Raw genomic sequence first — 24,961 nt, forward strand, 5'->3', positions numbered from 1 at the left:
GGAAGAGAACTCAATTCCGGTGGAACTTTATCGAGAGACAAGTACATAGGAGAGATAACTCTCTCACCCAAAGTAAGCTTTACTCCCGCAGGAGAACAATACAGAGTCGCATACAGACGTTTTAGCAAATCCAGGCCCAAGAGATTTTCACCACAACCAGTAGTCAAAATCAAAGGAGCTTGCAGCTCACGAGGCCCAATTGCAAGGGGCAAAGGGCGCGAAGCTGGATTGCTAACAGGGGCGCCAGAGAATCCAACGGAAACATTTGTTAAGCCAGACAAAGGTGCGCCAGGGAGTTTCGAATGCATGATGGAACTTTTCGCTGCACCAGTGTCCAACAGAAAAGGCTCAACGACGCCCGAGGTGGCAACTGCGACGTAAGGCCCTCTCTGATCAACCGGAACTGATACTACTCCCTCTCCTTGTCTATGGCTGTCCTAGTAATTACCCTCGTCAGTGCCCTGATCGACGTAATAATCGTCCACATTGTACTGCGCAGATCTTCCTTGCGACGACCCACGCTGATCGAAACAATTATTAGAATCTGAAGAATTATCAGAACGATCATTTTGAGCACTGCGGTCTCTACCACGGGATGCTTGTTGAGGGCCACTAGGACCTCCTCTAGATGAAGTACCACTATTGCGATCACGTAAAACTGGACAATCGAATTTCAAATGACCCTCTCCCCTACATTAGGCACACTGATTGTACCCCAACGAAGATCTCTGCGAAGAGGAGTCATTTCGTGATGGCGACCTATTCGACTGAGACTGCGATCGATTCCGCTGTTGCGAATCATTCTGATTCGAACGTGGAGGATACGCTTGTTGCAACAACACTTTAGTTTTGAGCTCTTTTGTCTTTTTATCGGCACGATCATTTTCCTCTTTCTCCCTATTCTCATAATATTGTGCCGTGGCCAATATTTGAGCAGAAGTGGAAACAGCCCACGCACTCTCAGAATTCCTTAATTTGTTGCTTAAGTCCGGCAACAAATTAGACACAAATTTGTCCACAAACAACCTTTGACCTCCCTCAGTGCCCATATCCTGACCACTATGATCAATGAATGCTTCCTCAAATCTGGTAAAGAAATCAGAGACACTCTCGTCCTCCTTTTGTTTGCAAGTGGACAACTTGTCCCAATTCACTTTCATAGCTGGCATAAGCGTTTTCATAAGGGTAATAATTCTCTGGGGCAAAGCCGTAATTAACTGTTCAGGCTTAGCTCCACCAACTTGTCGTGTATCCGCCGCTATAAGAGCAGCCCAATCAGCACCTAATTCTGCTGCATGATTTTCTTGACGAATTTTTGCCCAAACCGGTTGCGGAACTACGTTACCGAACAACATATCGATGTCAGCAAGGTTCATTATCGTAGCATCCACTAACTGAGATAATTCTTTATAGTATCCTGCAGGATTTTTGCGAGGATCAGGCAAAGATTGCTTCACCTGCAATACTTCCGATCGTTTCCACGGAAGATGTATCCACACTCTCTGAAAGTGTGGCAGGATCGGCGGAGCAGCACCAGGGTTACCTGGCATCCACACTGGTGGAACTTCGTGCATGGGATACTGACCAGGCGCTTCTGGCGGTCCCTCAATGTCTTCTAAAAACAATGCCCGAGGCATTATAGAAGGACAAAAAGATAGCAACTGCTCAACAGCACGTCGAACATTGCTACCCACCATTATTCCACTTGCAAACTGGAGCTGAAGATTAGATAAAGCAGTCAATACATCATCAGATGCATCAGCCGATATTTGATCACGCAAAAGCTTGCACATTTCCTCAAACACGAACCTCTGTGTCGGTATGTTGAATTGAGAAAACGTATCAAGTACTACACGTGGAGGATTCCTAAGAGGGTACCTAATCCAACCCATCGCCATATTATATAGTGAGTCACGCTCCCTACTACCTGGAAGCTGACTTCGTCTTTGGGGACCTTCAGAACCAGCGGACTCAAGAACTGGTCCAAGAGAATCGAAAAAGTTAGCAGCAACTGAAGGAACACAACGTGGAGCAGATGGGGTAGTAGAGTAACACACCGGGGAAACAAGAGAAGTGTCGGGAACAGAAGGGACAGTAGGAGTAATCAGAACAGTAGAAGCAGCGGGAGCAGGAATGTGAGGAAGTACAAGCGGGGGAGCAGTAGGGACAGAAGTAGGTAAGGGAGCAGGAACGGGTTGAGGAACGGGAACAGGTTGGGGAACAGGAACAGGAGCAGGCGGAGGAACAGGGACAGGGGGAACCACAGGAAGTGTTGTACCCTGTGCATACGGGGGTGGTGACTTCAAGAGATAGGACAACAAGGGGTCCTCTACTACGTCCTCCTTCTTATCCGCACCCGTCGGTAAAACGGGGTAACATTTATCGACAGTCATGCGCTGCAATCTATCGAAAACTTCCTTTTCCTTTTCCTCCTTATCTCGCTGAAACTGCTCTGCGTTTCTTACTGTTGTGACGATCCCTTCTCTCTTATTACGTTTAATCTGCTTGATTTCTTTCTGCTTGGCTTCTTTACGCCATAACCGAAAGGAATCAAACATGGCCGGCCTTGCTTTCCTTTGGAACAATTTAGCTTCAAGATTATCTAAAATCGGGGCCTCAAAACTACCATGAGGTGGCCAACTAAGGACACCGTCTTTTTTAGTGTAACGAACCCAACACTCATTGAATGTAATTGGACCCAATCCGTGTCGACTATACAATTCGTTAGTTGGAGTTCCAACCGGAGGTATCGGACACGAGTCCTCCAGTCGGGAATCCGCACCACAACCTCTAAAGCAACTGAACAAAGTATTACGGCCAGGCATCATGCACACTAACCGAGTTTCACAAACTTCGAGGGTTATAGGATTACAATGTCCCTGCAAAGAGCAAAAACCCTCGGTTTTTGGCGACTGCAGACGTCAAATATCACAACAAAGAACAAAATACCAAGAACCACAAATGCAATGGAACCATGCAACAACTAAGCACCCACAACAAAGGACTCTGGGAGCGACCAATAAATACTTAACTCAAAGATTAATGGCGTCACCAGGAAGGCCCGTCAATCGTCTCGCTGTACCAAGGTCTAGGCCAGGCGCCAAAACAGGTCTACAGTCAGGGCAGCAGTCCGTCGCAGCCGTCAGGAGGCGGGGATCTTCGCGGGAAAAGTCGTCGGGCCACTTGTTTCGACAACAGGATCAATGAAGCGGCGTGCACCTTCCCTCGGAGATTTCACACGAAGTTGCTCACGATCGTCGGGCTTTGGACCGGTACCACTGATGCAGCCCCACGTGGGGCGCCAACTCAAGGACTGGGTTTTTCTAAGACCCAGCGGTGCCAGGGATAACACCTAAAACCTTTGTGGGTAACCTGTTCCGGCGTACAAATGACAGAGATACGGGACACTTGCTTCGGCGTCAAAGATTCGAGGTTTATTACTGCAGGGAACACAGAAGTCACAAGAAGTACAACACGTGTAGGTTCGAGGAGACTGTTTCAAATTGTATCTGTGGATCGCTCTTCTTATACAGTTTTCGAGCATAGGATAACATGGTGCACAAAGGATTACAACTTGGTTCCCATCGTAAAGATCATAGGGGGTCGCTTTCATGTATTCAGAGCCCGGAACATGATTACAGTAACATTTGGCAGTTCCCAACTGTAAAAGTACATCTTCCCACCATTAGTACATTCCTTTCAGTAGTAAACGAATCGAGGAAAGGACAGAAACAGGTGCAGAGGAAGACGAGGACAGTGAACAGAACGAAAAGGGTGTAAAAGGGGTGGTACCAGGAAACACGAGTTGCAGGCATCAAAGGGGTGCGCCTTAATGAATGCACAACTGAGACAATAGACCGGCACGGCAAGATGAGCCTCGAGCGGGGCCATCTGCCTTACAGTGTCATCCCCCTCATCATAAAGACAATTTCAAAGGAAACGTGTCTTCCGCAAGAGCTTGGGAATCCCAGGGTCGCGAAGCGGACAACGTCCGTTCGCTAGCTACTTGAGGGCAAGAAACAAAATGGATGCCGTATCTAAGATGGAACCCGTGGGTTCAGATGAAGAAACCCACGAAACAAACGAACGGTTCAGGTTAGCACAGCAAAAACGCGTACACCCACTAAACTCATCATTTGCGGTTCATAGATACCAGACTCGACCATATTCGTGCGAGTCAAAAACACCACTTACAATTGTCACGGAACCTCAGATCTGTCTCACATCACCTTCTATTCTACAGCGCCAAGACGCCGCGGCATTCGAGCGCTTAATAAAAACTTCAGTCAGTCAGTCAGTCAGTCAGTCAGTCAGTCAAGAGTGCGCGTTCAGTAGTGTGTGAACTCGAGTTTCCCTACTTTATTTTCCTTGCAATATTATATAGCGCGAACTCGACAACATGGCATGAGCACAATTTACATTACAGAAGAACACATTGATTTGTGTTAGGCACGGGGAGACAAAGCGATTTGCCTGGAATCACAGGATGTTGAGCTGATGCCGAGATTCTAACGTAGCTCCCTATCTCTAAAGTTCGCAATTCTAGAACTTGTGGTGGGAGGTGTGTCTAAAAGTGTATGTCGGTGCTGGGCATTAATAAGAGAGACCTGTGCATTTTTCCAATTGGTTGTGAAAAAAATATGAGTATGTTGCTCGAGATGTGGGCCGCCGTGCCACCAATGTACTTACGGGGGAGGGTAAACACCCATTATTCCGCAAATTTCTTTCCGCATACCATCACTCTGAATACTTTCATTACAAAAGTACCATGACTCCGCAATGTCATTATAACGCATGGCATTACATTTTATATGCTTTTACCACGCATACATTTACAACGAAATTCGTTGTAAATGCATGAATGGTAAAAGCATGTTTTTTAAAAAAATTTGGATAAGGCAAGTATGGGTATAGGGGTATATGTTTTGGGGTGCTGAGGTATATGTTTTGGGGTGTTTGGGTATTTTAATGGTTCAGATATAGTTTTGGGTTATGGGGTACAGGGGTATTTTTAGGGTTCAGGGCTAGGTTTGGGTTTTGGGGTATAGGGGTATTTTTAGGGTTATGGGGTAGGTTTGGGTTTTGGGGTACATGGGTATTTTAAGGGTTCAGGGCTAGGTTTGGGTTTTGGGGTACAGGGGTATTTTTAGGGTTCAGGGCTAGGTTTGGGTTTTGGGTAGAGGGGCATTTTAAGGTTCTGGGCTCGGTTTGGGTTTTGGGGTACAGGGGTATTGTTAGGGTTCATGGGTAGGTTTGGGTTTTGGGGTACAGGGGTATTTTAAGGGTTATGGGCTAGGTTTGGGTTTTGGGGTACAGGGGTATTTTAGGGTTCAGGGGTAGGTTTGGGTTTTGGGGTATAGGGATATTTTTAGAGTTAAGGGGTATGTTTGGGTTTTGAGGTACAGGGGTATTTATAGGGTTCAGGGCTAGGTTTTGGTTTTGGGGTACATGGGTATTTTTAGGGTTTAGGGATAGGTTTGGGTTTTGGGGTACAGGGTATATTTATAGGGTTAAGATGGGTTAGTGTTTAAGGGTGTTGGGGTATTTTATATAGTAAGGGTGGGTTATGATTATGGGGTGCATGGGTTTTTAAGTAGGGGTGGGCGGAATTGGCGCGAAATTGGTACAATAAATCTGCAATATTTTGTTCCGTCAGATTTCCAATTATTAAAACAGAAACCTCATAAATTCAAGGTACAATAATTTCTACATGCTAAAATGCATATAGTCATTTCACAAAAGTGAAATTAGCTTCCAGCAAGCAGTGAGAGGGGTGATGATTTTGAGATCAAGCCCCTGCAAATCATTATGGGACGAGATTAGCAGTGGGAAATGAATATTATAGTATCCAAATAATTCTACAAAGAGCTGCAGTTCACCTCATTCTCCCCAGTTGTCCCCAAGAGGCAAATGCAATAGCATTTAAAATATTATACATCAAGCTGCAGTTCACCTCATGGTCCCTAGATGTCCCTGATGAGGCAAATACAGTAGCATTTAAAATATTACACATCAAGCTGCAGTTCACCTCATGTCCCTAGATGTCCCTGATGATGCAAATGCAATAGCATTTAAAATATTATATACTAGCAGCCCGTCCCGACGTTGTCCGGGTATGAATTGCTGCCGGCCAGTAGTATATTGTTTCGTAGGATTTCATTTTGATAGCATTTCTTATCTGTGACAGGCCTGTGAAACACTCCGATTCACAGTGCACTGCTGATTCACTTAAGAGTGCGCGTTCAGTAGTGTGTGAACTCGAGTTTCCCTACTTTATTTTCCTTGCAATATTATATAGCGCGAACTCGACAACATGGCATGAGCACAATTTACATTACAGAAGAACACATTGATTTGTGGTAGGCATGGGGAGACAAAGCGATTTGCCTGGAATCACAGGATGTTGTGCTGATGCCGAGATTCTAACGTAGCTCCCCATCTCTAAAGTTCGCAATTCTAGAACTTGTGGTGGGAGGTGTGTCTAAAAGTGTATGTCGGTGCTGGGCATCAATGGGAGAGACCTGTGCATTTTTCCAATTGGTGTTGAAAAAATATGAGTATGTTGCTGGAGATGTGGGCCGCCGTGCCACCAATGTACTTACAGGGGAGGGTAAACACCCATTATTCTGCAAATTTCTTTCCGCATACCATCACTCTGCATACTTTCATTACCAAAGTATCATGACTCCGCAATGCCAATATAGCGCATGGCATTACATTTTGTATGCTTTTACTACGCATACATTTACAACGAAATTCGTTGTAAATGCATGAATGGTAAAAGCATGTTTTAAAAAATGTTTGGATAAGGCAAGTATGGGTATAGGGGTATATGTTTTGGGGTACTGAGGTATATGTTTTGGGGTGTTTGGGTATTTTAATGGTTCAGATATAGTTTTGGGTTATGGGGTACAGGGGTATTTTTAGGGTTTAGGGCTAGGTTTGGGTTTTGGGGTATAGGGGTATTTTTAGGGTTCAGGGGTAGGTTTGGGTTTTGGGGTTCAGGGGTATTTTAAGGGTTCAGGGCTAGGTTTGGGTTTATGGGTACAGGGGTATTTTTAGGGTTCAGGGCTAGGTTTGGGTTTTGGGATACAGGGGTATTTTAGGGTTCTGGGCTAGGTTTGGGTTTTGGGGTACAGGGGTATTTTTAGGGTTCATGGGTAGGTTTGGGTTTTGGGGTACAGGGGTATTTTAAGGGTTATGGGCTAGGTTTGGGTTTTGGGGTACAGGGGTATTTTAGGGTTCAGGGGTAGGTTTGGGTTTTGGGGTACAGGGGTATTTTTAGGGTTCAGGGGTATGTTTGGGTTTTGAGGTACAGGGGTATTTATAGGGTTCAGGGCTAGGTTTTGGTTTTGGGGTACAGGGGTATTTTTAGGGTTTAGGGATAGGTTTGAGTTTTGGGGTACAGGGTATATTTATAGGGTTAAGATAGGTTAGTGTTTAAGGGTGTTGGAGTATTTTATAGAGTAAGGGTGGGTTATGATTATGGGTTGCAGGGGTATTTAAAGTAGGGGTGGGCGTAATTGGCGCGAACTTGGTACAATAAATCCGCAATATTTTGTTCCGTCAGATTTCCAATTATTAAAACAGAAACCTCATATATTCAAGGTAAAATAACAAGTATTTCTACATGCTAAAATGCATATAGTCATTTCACAAAAGTGAAATTAGCTTCCAACAAGCAGTGAGAGAGGTGATGATTTTCAGATCAAGCCCCTGCAAACCATTATGGGACGAGATTAGCAGTGGGAAGTGAATATTATAGTATTCACATAATTATACAAAGAGCTGCAGTTCACCTCGTTCTCCCCAGTTGTCCCCAAGAGGTAAATGCAATAGCATTTAAAATATACATCAAGCTGCAGTTCACCTCATGGTCCCTAGATGTCCCTGATGAGGCAAATGCAATAGCATTTAAAATATTACACATCAAGCTGCAGTTCACCTTATGTCCCTAGATGTCCCTGATGATGCAAATGCAATAGCATTTAAAATATTATATATCAAGCTGCAGTTCACCTCGCCGTCCCTAGATGTTCCTGATGAGGTAAATGCAATAGCATTTAAAATATTATACATCAATCTGCAGTTCACCTCGTCGTCCCAAGATGTCCCTGATGAGTAAAATTCCAAAACATTGAAACCCTTTCATGAATGCTAAAAATTATGCTAAGCTTATCCCATAATGCTTTGCAGGGCCTTTTAGTTGTATTTTTGCCCATAACTGTGCTTGGGGTGGTTCTAAGACAATGGGACCTCCACTGAATTACTATTTAAAGGGAGCAGGAATGTATAGAACCTGGGAAGAAAAAACAACACTCGTGACGGAATGCCCCCAGCGATTGTCACGCCCCCAGCACACACCCACAGCACAATGCAGACACGCCCACAAGGGACTACTTTGCTGGCACGGTTCTTTTACATTTTAAATGTATATGGTGGGCATCTGCATAGCCTATGTCCTTCTGCTGCAACTGCCCTTTCCAACGCTGTATTGGGTGTTGTGATTGGTGCTGTGGTTCCCGAGTTTACCTGGCCAAAAGGTGCAAGTTCTCTCTTTATAATAGTAGTATAGATTTCACTTCCGTTCTTGGATTTTCGTCACAATAAAATACATTGAACATAATCTTCACAAAAGGTATTTACAAAACTTTAAGCTATTGCCATTATAAATTACTATAACGTTCATTTAAGTATTAATTATTTTAAAAAAATTAAAAGCCATTGTTATTTGTATTATCAATACATGTAAGTCGCGAAAATACAAGACAAATTGCATTTCAAATGCTATAGGTGTCACATTTGCGAAAGTTATAACTATTGACATTGTAAATGACAAAGCTATTAATTTCGCTATTTTCAAAAACAAAACATAAATACAAAATTTGTCATTTACAATACCAATAGCTCAAACTTTCCTAATGCGAGACCTATTGCATTGAAAATGCTTGTTTGTATTTTGGGTGGGATTTTAACACATCATGCTATAGAAATATTTTTGTATTTCAAACTTAGTAATTAGGCCTGGGCGTAGTTTGCATACACGTAGCTTCACCTAGTATACTTTCAACTTCACATGTAGCTGATGACACTGTGTACTTGCCAGATATGATAAAACAAGTATCTCTAGCTTTGTGTTTGAAAACCTTTATTGTGTGTTATAAAGGCACATATACAGGAAAAATAGATTTTTTTACAATATGACCATGAGTTATAGATCAAAGTTCAGAACTACATTGCTCCTAGATATAGATTATGTTGTCATAAAAAACCTATATACGTGCCAATCCTTAGTCTCTGGTGGCAGGGGTCATGTACAACCAAGAAACCATCCAAGAATTTTAAGTAACCCATTCTTTCCATTTAGGCACTTGCCATGTGGCCAAAGCCTGTTCATCCCCCAAAAGTTCACGATCTGCAGCCACATAAGTGTTTAATTTTGCGAGGCAACGTGTTCTGCACGTTTTCAGATCAAAAGGCTTATGCAAATAGAACAGCAGGTTCCTTGCTTCCCAAAGGGATTCTCTCACACAGTTAATAAGTCTCCAGGCTGTCGGATAGCGGGAATTAGGTAATATACAGCCATACAAGATAGTCTCAAAAGTTAAAATGGAAATGTTCGCAATGTGATGCAAGAAAGGCTGAAGCAATGCCCAGAAGTCTTGTGCATACTGGCAACCCCAAAGCAAATGATACACCGTCTCGTCATTGGCACAAGTTGGTCTTGGGCACTTTGAGGAGGGAGCAAGGCCTCTAGGATGCTGAAATGTCTTTACCGGGAGGCATCCATGGGCACTCATCCAGGCGATGTCCCTGTGGCTGTGACCAGGATCTCTGTGTCCCACCATACGCCAAACTGCACTTGACTACTTTTCCGAAAGGGCCCTATAATGACTGGTTTTTCTCTACAAAATAAAGCATTTTTAAAGCGTTTATAGTCTTTACAAATGTCTCTTGTAAGATCAGTTAAGTCTATTGTGTGCAGAAATGTCTGTAAGGCCACATAGAAAGGAGGAACAGTTTGAGCCAGTGGCCGCAAATTGGAAGGGGTAAAAAGTCCAAACATTCGCAACATAGTACCTGTAAAATAACGAGTAAAACAGCTAGCAGTGGTTGAAACATCTTCTTCTGTTCTGGAAATAGTATGACTAAATAATTTAGAATACAAGAAAGTCTTGAGATCTGGAAGACTTTTGCCCCCATTTCACCAATGCTTACAGGTTTTTTCTCTACTTAATTTTTCAATTTTGGACCCCCATAAAAAGGTAAAAAGCACTTTTGCACATTTCTGCAACACCTGTGAGGAGGGAGGAAAAATCATTGCAGTGTAAAGTAATAATCAAAATAACAAAGCTTTAATAATTGATACTTTGCCTTCCAATGTAAGTTTACGTGTAGACCACATAGATACTTTACCATTTTGCCATGCAGTATTGCCCAGTTCTTTTGAATATGTCCTTGTGACGCAAAATAAAGACCCACAATCTTCGTAGGTTCCGTGGTGGTAGTCACAGGCAGATTTGCCAACTGGTCCCAAGGGCCAGCTGTTACACACACACTTTTTTCCATATTGAGTGCAAGACCTGAAACAGGTGAAAATAATGAAGCGTGCAAAAGAGCTCTGCGTGCTGATGCTGCAGTGGTGCATAGGACTGTAACATCATCCATGTATGCTACGACTTTGGCCTGTGAAGCTGAACCACCGGGAACAAATGCCCCGCTAATTACCTTGTCACTTCGCAATTTACACAAGAACGGTTCCAAAGCGCACACAAAAAGTGCAGGAGACAAAGGGCAGCCTTGTCGTACCCCCTTATGTATCTGAAAGGCCTCGGTATGAAAACCATTGATACTCACTTTTTTGCTTGCTTGTTTGTATAATATATGTCACATTTGCATGATATTGGGGGGTACCTGCAAATGGGACAACACTGCAAAAAGGAAATCATGTGAAACACTATCGAATGCTTTGCAAAAATCCAAACTCAATATTCCCAAAGGAATGTTTCTGTCCAGATTGCGAAGTACAACATCTCGAATGATCGTAAGACTGTCAACAATAGTGCGGCCCCTTATTGTACATCTTTGGATACTAGTACGCAGTACAGAGCGGAACCTACGTGCTAACACTTTGGATACCAGCTTGTAATCCACGTTAAGCAAATAAATCGGGCACCAGTTCTGAAGAGATATTACATCTCCTTTCTTATAAAGGAGGGTGATGAGTCCTGTGGAGAAATCTGTGGTAAATGTATCATGCTCAAAACTATGTACAATCATGTCCATAAAATCTTTACAAAGCACACCCCAAAACTTTTTATAAAACTCCCATGGTAACCCATCCTAATCAGGACTAGAGCCCCTGGGTGCAGCTCCCAAAGCTGCGAGAACGTCTTCTACATCAAAAGGTTCCCCCAAAAACTTTATTTGTTCATCAGTGAGACGTTCTGGAAGTGCTTCGCAGAATAACTCTATTGGCCTCATTTATGAGGCCCCTTGCGCCATCGCAACGTCACTTTTTGTGACGTTCTGTGGCGCAGAAGCCTGCGTGGTATTTATCAGGCAGCACTAAGCCACTTTTTCTGGCTTAATGCTGCCTGATAAATATCAGTCCCTGTAACGCAGTGTTCTGCGTTAAAGGGGCGTGCAATGGGTGTTGCTGGGGGCGTTCCATGCAACATCCATGCCTTTTGACACTGCCCCAGATTTATGAGAAATCGTAAATCTGAGGCAGTGCCAAAAGCTTACGCTACCCCAGGGGAGGCGTAGGGGAGGCGCAACCAGGAGAAATATCTTTATTTCTCCTCGCTTTTCCTTTTTCTATGTGTGCTGCATCCTGCAGCACACATAGAAAGAGGAAACGCCGCTTGTGATTATTTTTGTACAGGAAGGTTTCTGTTCCTGTACAAAAATAATCATCCCTGCAACGTAGGCACCCTTGCACCATTGTGCAAAGGTGCCTGCGCTGGCGTACACAGCCCATTGTGCACTGGCGCAGGGGAAAAGGACAGGAATGCGGCGTATCTTATAGATACGGCGCATTCCTGCCTTTTCTTTTGCCGTAGGGAAGCGCAGCAGGAAAGCCCACTGCACTTCCCTACGGCAATACCGCATAAATGAGGCCCTATGCCTTCTTTGGAAGGAGGAGTGCTTGGAGAGGCATATAACGATGAAAAGAAGGTGTAGGCCACTTGCTTGCATTGTTCTACCCCAGTCACTCTATCACCTTTGTCATTTAAAAGCATAGTGAGTAGGTTATGAGAGGTTGCTGCTTTGCGAAAAAAGAATGCTGTTCACTTTTCATTTTCTTGATAGTGTTTCACTCTGGAAAGAAAAAGCCATGCATTCATTGCTGTCTCAAGTGATCTGACGTCGTCTTTTACATCTTTCCCTGCATCCCCCAATTGTTGCAATAAAATATGTCTTTTTTGTAACTTAAGAAAATCTTGCCACTCTAACTTGTGCAATACCCGTCCCTGTGTTTGGAAGAAAATCAGTGTTTGATGTTTAACCCAGAGCCACCATTGATAGGGTGTGGGGAAGGTACTTTTGCGAGTTGCCCATTTACCATAACATTTAGCATATTTATCACATATCTCTTCTTGTTCCAATAATGCACAATTAAGTTTTCATTTGCCTGCGCTCCTTTGAGGTCTGGCAGGAACAGAGAGCGATGTGGACACCGAGTGATGATCTGAAAAGGAAACAGGAGTGACGGGCCATGTTGTGCACACAGTAGCTTAGATGCAAATATATAATCAATACGCGATTTGACTCCACCGTGGTCGGCTACCCATGTAAAACCTGTCCCTGGTGGAGGAAATTTCCTGTGGTGATCATATAGGCCTAGGTCATAAATTAGTGCTTTTAAAAGTTTTGAGGTTACATCCATAGTGTACTCAGGGTGGACCCCTTGCCTGTCTCTACCATGGGTGATGCAGTTAAAGTCTCCAACTAGCAGTAATGGTGTTGAACCTGTTAAAAAAGGCTTGAATATTGAAAACAAATTCTCACGTTCTGTTTTTTTGGCTGGAGCATAAACTACACATATCTTTAAAGGGAGGCTACTACAGGTCCTGGTCCAGTCAGACTCCACGCTGTATGTGGACCGCATATGACGGCTGCAAGATAAAGATTAGCGAAATGGGCCTGCCGGATTTATTAATTGTTTTGTCTGAAGCGACGCTCTTCAGACAGGCTTTACCAGCAATCAGGGGAAAGAATCTGAGCCAACATCTGCCTGCCCACAATGCATTGCAAATATATACCCGACCCAAACCCAAAACAAAATGCATTTCCCACAGTTAATAGAAATAATTCAATAAAGTATTCTAGTTCAGTTTATGTGTTCTGTCGCACTTCGTGTGGTGGCTGATTACATAGATATGACATTTTTGAAAGATCTTTGCCAATGCGAAGATCTGACTCTATGGTATCAAGAAAGTTTGTGAGTCAGTTTTTAAGAGATTCGTATGCAATTAGTCGCGGATGTATTACTAGTATAGTTACTTACAGTTATTGAGTGTTGTTACACCACTGCAGGTTGGGAAACGAAACGTCTGTAAAATTCACTGTCTGCCCGTCATTGGAGCCTTTTGTCCGTTGTCCGTGAGGGTTTCTTTCAGTGATGCCTTTTGTTCCTAATTTTGGGGATGGCCGCAAGCTGTGCAGTTACCCCGCTCGCACTTCTCTTATGAACACACGAGGCTGCTGCAGCCCCTCCCCCACCTCGCTCAGTCTGTGCTGCAGCCCCTCCCCCACCACGCTCAGTCTGTGCTGCAGCCCCTCCCCCACCTCGCTCAGTCTGTGCAGCAGCCCCTTCCCCACCCCGCTCAGTCTGTGCAGCAGCCCCTCCCCCACCACGCTCAGTCTGTGCAGCAGCCCCTCCCCCACCACGCCCAGTCTGTGCTGCAGCCCCTCCCCCACCTCGCTCAGTCTGTGCTGCAGCCCCTCCCCCACCTCGCTCAGTCTGTGCTGCAGCCCCTCCCCCACCTCGCTCAGTCTGTGCAGCAGCCCCTCCCCCACCACGCTCAGTCTGTGCTGCAGCCCCTCCCCCACCTCGCTCAGTCTGTGCTGCAGCCCTCCCCCATCTCGCTCAGTCTGTGCTGCAGCCCCTCCCCCACCACGCTCAGTCTGTGCATAGGCCCATTGCCATTCATTGTAAAGCTTTAATCGGTTGAGTATATCAGCCATGCAGCAGAACAGGAGTTAGAAAGGTACAAGCTGGAAAAAATCAAGTTTCAGTGACTACCTCCATACAAAACGTCCATAAAAAACGACGAACACAAATTCATGTAGATTTCACTCAGCCACTTTCAGGAGGCGTTCCAGCGCCGGAACGCCCCCCTGCACAAGAACGCCTCCTTCTGGCGCAGAGCTTTACAACGTGACGCATCTCCCAGATACGTCACATTGTAAATACCCCGCACCTTGGCGCATCTTTTGCGCCACCGCTGCGTCACAAAAGTGACGCAACAGCGGCACAAAAGCACGCAAGGGGCTTGTAAATATGCCCCTTAGGTTTTAAATAAAAAGTCCTAAAATTCAAATAGAATTTACAAAAGAGTAAAATATGGAAACAACTTTGCTGGGAAGTTTCATCACATGGGCAAGGAGTGGTGGTACTCTGTTTCATATTAGGAAAAGCTACCAAATGATGGGCTATTCCTAGTCTTAGGCGTGTCAATACATATCTATGGGAAGCAATAGTTACGAAAGTTAAATACAGTTGGAAACCCTTTACAAGTTCCAGTTGCCGATAAAATATCACTGTTGGGCGTTTCTCAGTTATACAGGAACAAGATACCTTTTTCGCCTCCAGAAAAGCTGTTTTAATCTCAGATTTTGATCAAGTATCTGTGAGGCATGAGTCCAAGCGTATATCAAAATTACATAAGCAGGTAAACCAGTAACAAACATACTTAATCCATGGTATTTTGTTGCAGCTATCTAACCTTAAGCAGTCTCGAATTAAGGTTTCTGTGAACGCAGTCTCTTCCTTACTCCATATGGATTTCTAGAGGAGGAGGGGGGGGCGCATAGCCGCTACATTTGAGATATATTCTAGACCCACCTGATTGTCTATTAATTCTGTAGAGGCAGAGGACGGGGCACTTAATAAATGTTCAAGGTGCAGGTTCTCTTCAATTAGTAGGGCATTTTTTGTACAATAGCCCCAGAGACCTGCCCGATGTACGGCTGCTGTCACACACCTGGCCTTGTAAATATCCACCATATCCTTTGGTCTACAAGTTCCTAATTTAGCTGCGAATCTAAATATGCCATTGGCATTCCTCGACATTTTCGACCTGACATTGGCATGTTCGTGAACCCAAGTTCCGTTCCGTTCCCTGATAAAGTCACTCCCAAATAACAGAACGAGTTGATCACCTGTACCCTAGAGTCATCAATGTAAAAAGGCCTGGACAGTTTGGGGTGCTTACCACATGCCATAATAAATGTTTTTGTTTTATTTATAAGGAGCTTTCTTTTATCAAGAAATAATTTCTAATTGTTAATAAGGCGCTGTAAACCAATAGGAGTACGGGAGAGTAAAACCGCATTGTCAGCGTATAATAGAATTGGGACGGTTTTCTCAAAAATCATAGGGGAATCTGCCGGGATTAACCTCAGTGCTGAGTCTTCGCTATTAATAAATAGTGAAAATAATAATGGGGCCAGCACACATCCCTGACGGATGCCGCGTTTGACATTAAAAAGTGGGGTGCCTTCTCCTGATTGTCCATACCACACTTTACTGGAGAGTTTCTCATATAATCTTGCTAAAAAGAAAACAATCTCCTTAGGGGCGCCGATTTCTATTAAAAGTGGCCACAAGATGGAATGGTCGACCAAAACAAAAGCGCTGCTGAGGTCCGCAAATCAAAGGTATAAATTGCCTTCTTTTGCTAGGGTATATTTACTAATCAATAGGTCTAGGTGAGGTTCCATGACGGTTCCGTGACGACTTGAACCCGTGTTTTCAAGTTTGTCGGAAATACCTAATATTGGTATCAGTGAACCGCAAATGATCCATTTAGTATATCCTAGTGTTTTCACTACGCTACGAGCAAGAGCACTCCTTCCATTGACATATTTCTGATATACCCATGGCATCCATCTTAGATCATGGCCGCCATTTTGTGTTTCCTTGCCCTCACATATGCAATAGCCTCTGATCACTTCATTCACTCCACTTTGATTAAGGACACGTAGCCTTAGCCGGAGATTCACCTCTTACATGACACGTGCACCTTAAACCAGATCACGCTGTAGCTGCATGACTCGACAAAGGCTGCCTCCTCTGCCCGAGGCCAGCCCTGCCAAACTGGTCTTCGTGTCCATTGTACCTGATCATGATTAGGCGGCCGAAGCCGGTAGCTTTGCCCATTTACAACCCACAAACATCCCTTATCCCACTTTTCTATCTTCCACACCTGGCTCTGTTTCTTTCTTTCTGAATCTTTATTAGGGGGAGGTAACGAACTTTACGATGAGGCGGTCCGGGTCCTGAATGCAATATTGACAGGGAATTGTGACAAACTAGTGGGAACCCCTCTCTTCGCAATGTTTGGCCTCAGATATTATCGACGGTTCCTGTGTAACGTCAAATATTTATTGTTTTAGACACAAAGGTTTTGGGAATGTATTACATGTAAAGAATTTGCCCCTAGCATAAAAAACCGTATATAAGGAGCAACCCACTTTGTACAAATCGAACAGGCTCCTAGTCTCTGCCCGTGTGTAGATTCTGTGACTTCTGTGTCCCTGCAGTAATAAACCTTTGGTCTTTGACGCCACCATCGAGAAGCCCGTGTTTCTGTTCATTTGTGCACCAAGGCAGGTGGAACTCCGGGGTCTTTGGGTGTTGTACCCTGACACCTCTGGACGGAACCAAAAAGTCCAGAACTCCAATTGGCGCCCAACGTGGGGCGACGTCATTCGGTACCGGTCCAAAAGCCTGAAGAGTTCGAGAAGCTTCGTGTGAAGATTCCTGAGGGAGGCGCCCCACTTCATCGATCCCGGCATATCGCAAAAGTGGCCCGAAGTTCTCTTCCACGAGGGTTTCCCGTTCAGGACGGCTGCAGTGGGCCGTTGCATTGACCGTCGCCCTGTCTTGGACCCGAAGTGGTGCAGTCCTTAGTACGGCGAAACGTGACGGGTTTCTCCTTGGTGACGTCTTCAGTGACTCAGTTAAGTATTTAGTGATAGCTAGCTGGTTACTTTGTGAGGATTGTTAAAAATCCTTGATCAGTTCTTGGTTTGGTTTGGTTTTGTTAGATTATCACTGGTTGTTCTAGTTACGATAATCTATTTGGTTTAAGTTTTGGGTATCGATACATCAGTTCGTTTTGGTAGGCCTAAGTTCTTGGTTCGAGTGCACATATTTGTTCCGTGTTTGTTTGTTTTTGTGTTCCGGACTGAAAATGGTAAGTCGGAAAATGTTGTCTTGTTTTAGTTGCAACAGTGACTCGCGATTGGAGGACTCTTGTCTGGTTCCTCCGATTGGGACTCCCCTATATGATTTATATTGCAAATATGGCGTGGGTCCTATAACTTATAATGAGATATGGGTCCGCTATTGTAAAAAGGATGGTGTCCTTAGTTGGCCACTGCATGGTAGTTTTGAACAAGAGATTCTCGACAATTTAGAAGCGAAATTGTTCAAGAAGAAAGCCCGTCCGGCAATGTTTGATTCCTTCCGTTATTGGCGGAAAGAATCCAAACAGAGAGAAATGAGAAGGTTGAAGAAAGAGCAGAAAGAACAAGAAGAGTTAACTCTAGAGCAAGCGACTAAACAGTTGCAGGCTAACGAGTGTGAGAAGGCCATAGATGTAGCCATTAGAGAGCACAACTTAGCGATTGACAAGTGCTATCCTGCCTTGCCATCGAAAATGGCTAAGATACTGGAGGACTCCGAAAACGATCCTCTGCTATCTTATCTGTTACGGTCACCTCCACCGTATGCACAAGGTGTTACGGCTCCGCCTGTCCCGAATGTTCAATTACCGGTTGCTGGACAACCTGGTGCTCCTGCTCTTATCCCTCAGAATCAAGTTCCTGTACTTCCTGTGATGAATGTAAATGTTCCTACAGCTCCTCCTCTTCCTACACTGCCAACCCCTATACCTACCTCTGTACCTACTGCTCCAGAAACTATTTTCCTCGATACTCCTACTGCTTCCTCATCTATTCCTACCTCCACTGCATTCTCTATGTCTGCGAGTGTACTAACTCCACTTTCTGTTCGTCGAAGAATCACTGATTCGGTTACTAATATGCTGTCTCCTATATATAAAACTTTGATTAAGACTCCTACTCCTGACTCTGTACAGAGACGGAGTCAGCTTCCGAGTACTGAGGAACGGGGAGTTTTAGATTCCACGGCTCTCAGATGGATTTCGAAGGGTAGAAGATATAGTACGAGAGATGTGCTACACACATTTATGCAGTGGGGAGAACCAACGCAACGATACGTCTTTGATGAGATGTGCTCGTTGTTACGTGAGGAGATAGAAGAAGACGATGTCGAATCAGATTTGGAAGATTTAATTAGGGTTCAAAAGGAATTTGTGCTGGAATGATAGTGGGTGAGAATATAAAGCAAGCGATGGAACTCATTTTAAGTTTAAGGAATGATCCATCTCTTCGTTCACCGAGAGATTTAGAGAAAGGTAAAATGAAGCTAAGTCGCCAATATCCTATGAGGGAGGTTCCTCCAATTTGGCGCGAAGCAATACAACGTGATGATAATGCAGGAATTGCAGCTGCTCCAGCACAGTTCCAACGAGTGTGGATACACATTCCATGGAAGCGAGCAGAAGTGTTAGCAGTGAAACAGGCCTTGCCAGATCCGCGTAAGAATCCAGCCGGATATTACAAGGAATTAACACAGACAGTTGAGGCTTGTATAATGAACTTAGCCGACATTGATATGTTGTTTGGTAATGTAGTTCCGCAACCAGTGTGGGCTAAAATTCGTAGAGAGGATCATCAGGCTGCTTTAGGTGGTGATTGGGCAGCTATCACTGCAGCAGATAATCAACAAATAGGTGGTGCGAAACCCGAACCTTTGATTGCTAATCTGCCAGGTAGAATAATTGATCTAATGAAGACTCTGATGCCAGCATTGCGTGTTAATTGGGACAAGTTGTCAGCATGTAGGCAAAAGAAAGACGAAAGTGTCTCGGACTTCTTCACGAGGTTCGAAGAGACTTTTGTAGATCATAGTGGTCAGGACATGAGTACAGAAGGAGGACAGAGATTGTTTGTCGATAAATTTGTGCATAATTTGTTACCTGAATTATGCAATAAATTAAAAGACTCAGAAAGTGCGTGGGCTGTATCTACGACAGCGCAAATACTTGCTACTGCGCAGTACTACGAAAATAGAGATAAAGAGGAAAAGGAAAAATCAGAAAAGAAAACGAAAGATTTAAAAACTAAAGTTCTTTTGCAGCAGGCGTATCCGCCTCGCACGAATCAGACTAATACGCAGCAAAACTCATACCAAAGGGCAGATTATAGTACATCAAGACCTCAATATCAATGGAATCAGTGCGCGTACTGCAAGAAAGAGGGTCACTATAAAAATGAATGTCCGATCTTAGCGCAAAATAATGCAGCAGCAGCTCAGAGAGGTCGTGGTGGTTTTGTGCAGAATTCTAGAGGACGAGGACGAGGTACTATGCCTCCACAAACGAATGATCGTCCCTCCAATCACTTTGATCAGAGAAATGGACAATCTGTTCAGCAAAATAGATCACAGCAATATCTTGTTGAAGATTATTGTGAAGTAGATGAGGGTTTTCAACAAAATGTGTACTAGGACAGCCATGGACAGAGAGAGGGAGTAGTATCAGTTCCAGTGGATCAGAGTGGGCCTTATGTCGCAGTAGCAACATCAGGTGTAGTCGAACCGTTTCTGTTGGATACTGGTGCCGCAAAAAGTTCTATCATGCATGCGAAACTCCCTGGCGCACCTTTGTCTGGCTCAACAAATGTTTCCGTAGGTTTTTCAGGCGCCCCTGTGTACAACCCGATATCTGGTCCTTTGTCTATTTCTGTTGGACCGTGCCAACTGAAAGCACCCCTGATTTTGACGACAGGTTGTAATGAAAATCTGCTTGGTTTAGATTTGTTAAAACGACTATATGCGACATTGTACTGTTCTCCGGAAGGAGTACAGCTTACACTGGGTAAAAATATCACCTCTCCGATGTACTTGTCAATGGACGCACTCCCGCCGGAGCTACGTTCACTCCCTGATTCTCTTTGGGCGACTGGTCCTAATGATGTAGGTCTCCTAGAAATTCCACCGTATGTAGTAACTTTGAAAGCAAATGTGAAATTTCCAAGAATTCCCCAGTATAAAATATCGAGTGAAGGTGAGCGTGCACTTTTATTGATTGTGCAAGACTTGATTAAGAAGGGTGTGGTTGAAGAAACTAGAGGAAATGTCTGTAACAGTCCTGTATTACCGATTCTGAAGCGAACTGACCCTACAAAACCTCCAGTTTATAGGTTTGTCATAGACCTTAGAGAAGTTAATAAGATTGTAATTCCGCAGTTTCCTGTAGTACCAGACATTACTGCCTTGTTAACATTGATTCCTGCTACAGCTACATGGTTCTCAGTTATTGACCTAAAGAATGCTTTTTTTAGCATTCCGATAGCCGAAGAAAGTAGGGATATTTTCGGCTTCTGTTTAGGAGGTCGCAGTTTCAGATTTAAACGCGCTCCACAAGGCTATTGTGAAAGTCCATCCATTTACAGTCAAGCTTTAAAAAGTCAGCTAGATTCTTTTGTCCTTCCTCCAGGTTCTGCCCTAGTACAGTACGTAGACGATCTTTTAGTGGCTGCCGATGACAAGGAAACTTGCAAAGCAGCTACAATTTCCCTATTGCATCATTTGTCTAATTTGAATCATAAGGTGTCTCCTTCCAAGATGCAATACTGCTGCCAAGAAGTGACCTACCTAGGTCATCTCTTGTCAAAGGAGGGAAGGAAGTTGACCCCAGAAAGAATAAAAGCAATTACGCAGATGAGTGTTCCACGCACACAGAGACAGGTACGTGCCTTCCTAGGTATTACCTCTTACTGTAGGCAGTGGATCCCAAATTTTTCTCTTTTAGCGAAACCATTGGTAGCTTTGACTGGGAAAAATGTTCCGAGTCCGGTGCCATGGTCTGATGAATGTCAAGAGAGTTTTACTGAATTACGAAAAGCATTGTGTTCAGCTCCTGTATTGGGTACACCTGATTACAGCAAGCCATTCACGCTCTACGTTCACGAAAGAGAAGGTTGCGCGTTGAGTGTTCTGACACAGAAATTTGGTGATAAGCAACGCCCTTGTGCGTATTTTTCATCAACATTAGATCCGGTAGCCAGAGCGTTACCTAGTTGTTTGAGGGCTACAGCGGCAGCTGCGGCTTCCATTCGACAATCTGCTGGTTTGGTGATGAATAATATGCTAGTGGTCATGGTTCCTCATGCAGTGGATACACTCATGAACCGAACGAAGACACAACACCTTACTAGTGCGAGATTATCTGGTTACGAGCTGACATTATTAGCGAGTCATATTCAGATCAAAAGATGCAATGTATTGAATCCAGCAACATTGTTGCCGACTGATCAAGAGTCGAGTGATTCTGAGCCACATGACTGCTATTTCAAAACGGAGGAAGAGACAAAAGGACGTATCGATTTGAAAGATACTCCCCTATCCGACCCAGATGGTACGCTGTATGTGGACGGGTCATGTTTTAAATTGGAGAATGGTGATGTGACTGCTGCTTACGCGGTAACGACTTTGAAGACGATTGTGGAGACTGCAAGAGTGAGTCAGAATTCTGCCCAAGCTGCAGAATTAATCGCTCTAACGAGAGCGTGTGTTTTAGCTGAGGGAAAGAGAGTGAATGTGTTTACAGATAGTCAGTACGCATTTGGCGTGGCCCATAGTTTTGGCCGGTTGTGGAGAGAAAGAGGTTTCATTACGTCCCATGGGACTAAGATCCAACATGGTCAGCTAGTTAACGACTTGTTGGAATCTCTAACCTTGCCGACTGAAGTTGCGATTGTGAAGTGCAGTGCTCATAAAGCAATCACGGATGATGTTGGTCGTGGGAATGCCTTTGCTGATGAAACTGCTAAACAGACAGCTAGAGACACGATGAGTAGAATGTATGTTGCTACGTCTGCAAGATGGATTGCTGAGTCTGGAATGTGTGAGGACACTATGGAAAGTGTGAAAGAGATTCAGAAAGAAGCGACTGAGGAAGAGAAACGTGTATGGAGAGAAAGTACGGGCAAGTTGGACTCGAATGGATGTTGGATTGATTTGACAGAACAACAGCGTTGGATGTTGCCTGATGCGTATGTGCTTGCAGTAGTGACGATGGCGCATGGAGTGGCGCATATAAGTTCTAAAGGGATATGTAAGATGTTGGCTCCGGTCTGGAAGAATGAGGGAATCAATAAGTGTGCAGAGAGAGTGGTGAAAAATTGCATGGTGTGCTTGATGCATAATCCTGGCAAGGGAACTCCAACTCCAGCTGGTCATTTCGCTCCTCCTTCCTGCCCCTTTGAAGTGATTCAGTTAGACTTCATTCACATGGAACGCTGCAACAATTTAAAGTACGTCCTGGTGGTAGTTTGTGCTTTTTCCAGGTGGATAGAAGCATACCCACTAAAGGACAACACTGCCCTATCGACTGCCAAAATTCTTCTCAAGGAATTTTTCCCTAGGTATGGAATGCCACGGATTGTATGGTCAGATAACGGAAGTGAGTTTATAGGGAAAGTTATGCAGAGTGTGTGTGCCGGTCTAGGATTAAAACAAAAATTCCATAGTGCAAACCATCCCCAATCTGCTGGTTTAGTCGAGGGTTACAATGGCACTCTGAAGCTTAAGATAGCCAAAATACAAGCATACACAGGTTTAGCTTGGCCAGACGCACTTCCTTTGGCCTTGTTATCAACGAGAGCAACAGTGCATTCTAGAATAGGGCTTTCTCCATACGAGATTGTGTTTGGCCGCCCGGCAAATATCTGGGGTGTGCCAAGGCCTAAACAATTTTGCTCCATTGAATATCCTATGTTGATAGACTACCTTTACGACTTGACTGCTAAATTGAGTCTTATTCATCAACAGGTCTTCGATGCTTTGCCAAAACCTCCGGAGAGTCCAGGGCATCAGCTGAAACCCGGCGACCACGTGGTGGTCAGAAACTTCGCGAGGACAAAGAATCTTCAGCCTCGCTACATCGGCCCCTTCCAGGTCCTGCTGGCAACGAGGACAGCCGTACGTGTCGCTGGCCGTAAGCACTGGATTCACGCTTCTCACGTAAAGCGTGTTCCTTTGCCACTGCCTTACGACGACTGGGTGAAGAAGGGAATTGGTGCCTCCGAATCTGAAATCACTCCGAAGTTTATCCCTTTCAGCGATGCCGATTTGATTACTGACACTTTGAAACTTGACTCTCCTCCTGAAAAGACTCCTTTGAACACAGAACATTTGTCTCCAGCATCAGAAGAAACTTTGCTATCTGCGAACTTAAACTCTGCAACAGCTGCTAGTAATACACTATTTTCCGATCAGACAGTACCAGCGAAGCAGAAATACAACCTTAGAAGCCATAAAAAGGACAAATAAAGCAGGCAACTGCATATTGTGATTTTGATATATTGAACTTTTGCCTTCAGCCAGGAAGTTTGCTATTGTTTATTGTTTTTAAAATTGCCTTGCCGTCTGGGTAGCCGTAGGGTCGTGGCTGTGTGCCTAGTTTGAATTTGCAGGGGTCTGACACAAGGTCGATCCTTCTGTTAGTTCTGGGAACTCCCAGGGCTGATAGAGGCATTTTCATCTACGTACACATCATCAGTGGTCGCGAGCGGATTGTAGAAGATGGAGCTTCCTGCGCTGCAACGAGAAAATGTGATTTACGTTCGCAGAAACAGACTTAATAGAATTCTTCACAGCAAATGTTTCTTGATGCAATGTGCCGTTACATTCTTGATTGTTTTAGCAACATTGGTGGGTGGAATCGTCTTTAGCATAAATTTGATTTTTGTGCCAGTTTCTACAGTACCTCCCCTTGATCCTGCTATTTCTACTGTTTCTTCTATACACTCTTTTCACTCGTTTCCGGAACATGAGCAAGCCAGACGCTCAGAATTTACCAACAACACTTTTGTACAGCTCTTGCACCAACACCAACTGGTAGTTAACACAACAGACTGCTGGGTATGTGGCTTGATACCTCACACTATGGATAAAGGTATTCCCTATTTGGTTTTGCCTTACAGCTATAATGGATCATTTCAGGCCTTCCAAACCATCTTTGCTTATGCCCTTGAAACTTATCCTCCACGTCCACCACGTTCCACTAAATATAACTCTGCTAACAAAGCTTTAGTCCAGGGAATTATTGACATGGTCAAGGACGTCAATAATACTCCATCATACCCTAGAGACGAATTGCGAGTATATTTAAGTTGGAATACTTCAGAGTATCGCCTTAGTTTAGGAGAAAGCAAGCGTAAAAGCTCAACTCCAATCTGGGTCGTACCTCACCGAGGTCAGGTCTGTTTGCAAGGTAATGGGAGAAATCCGAGAGCTCAGCTAGGGAGGAGTGAGTGCGTAGAGACTTATGTGTTTCCGGCTAACTCTTCCCCTGCCTTTCTTACTGCTAGGGGTACCTATTTCATTTGTCGAGACAGAGCTTATACATGGTTGCCTGCCGACTTCTCCGGATCATGTTATATTGCTCGATTATTGCCTCCGACATACACTGCTTCACCTGATTACCACCGAACAAGAGTAGCAAGAGGTGTCTTCAGCAAGGAAGATACCGCTGGTCAGGAAGCCGGAGACTTCTTCAAAGGCTTCCTTCCGTTCTGGGGACCTATGGCCAATAGTAGAAACATACGTCAGCTAACACGGGTAGTTGAATCTACT

Source organism: Lissotriton vulgaris, chromosome 1_2, assembly GCF_964263255.1.
Source record: "Lissotriton vulgaris chromosome 1_2, aLisVul1.2, whole genome shotgun sequence".
Lineage (NCBI taxonomy): Eukaryota > Metazoa > Chordata > Amphibia > Caudata > Salamandridae > Lissotriton > Lissotriton vulgaris.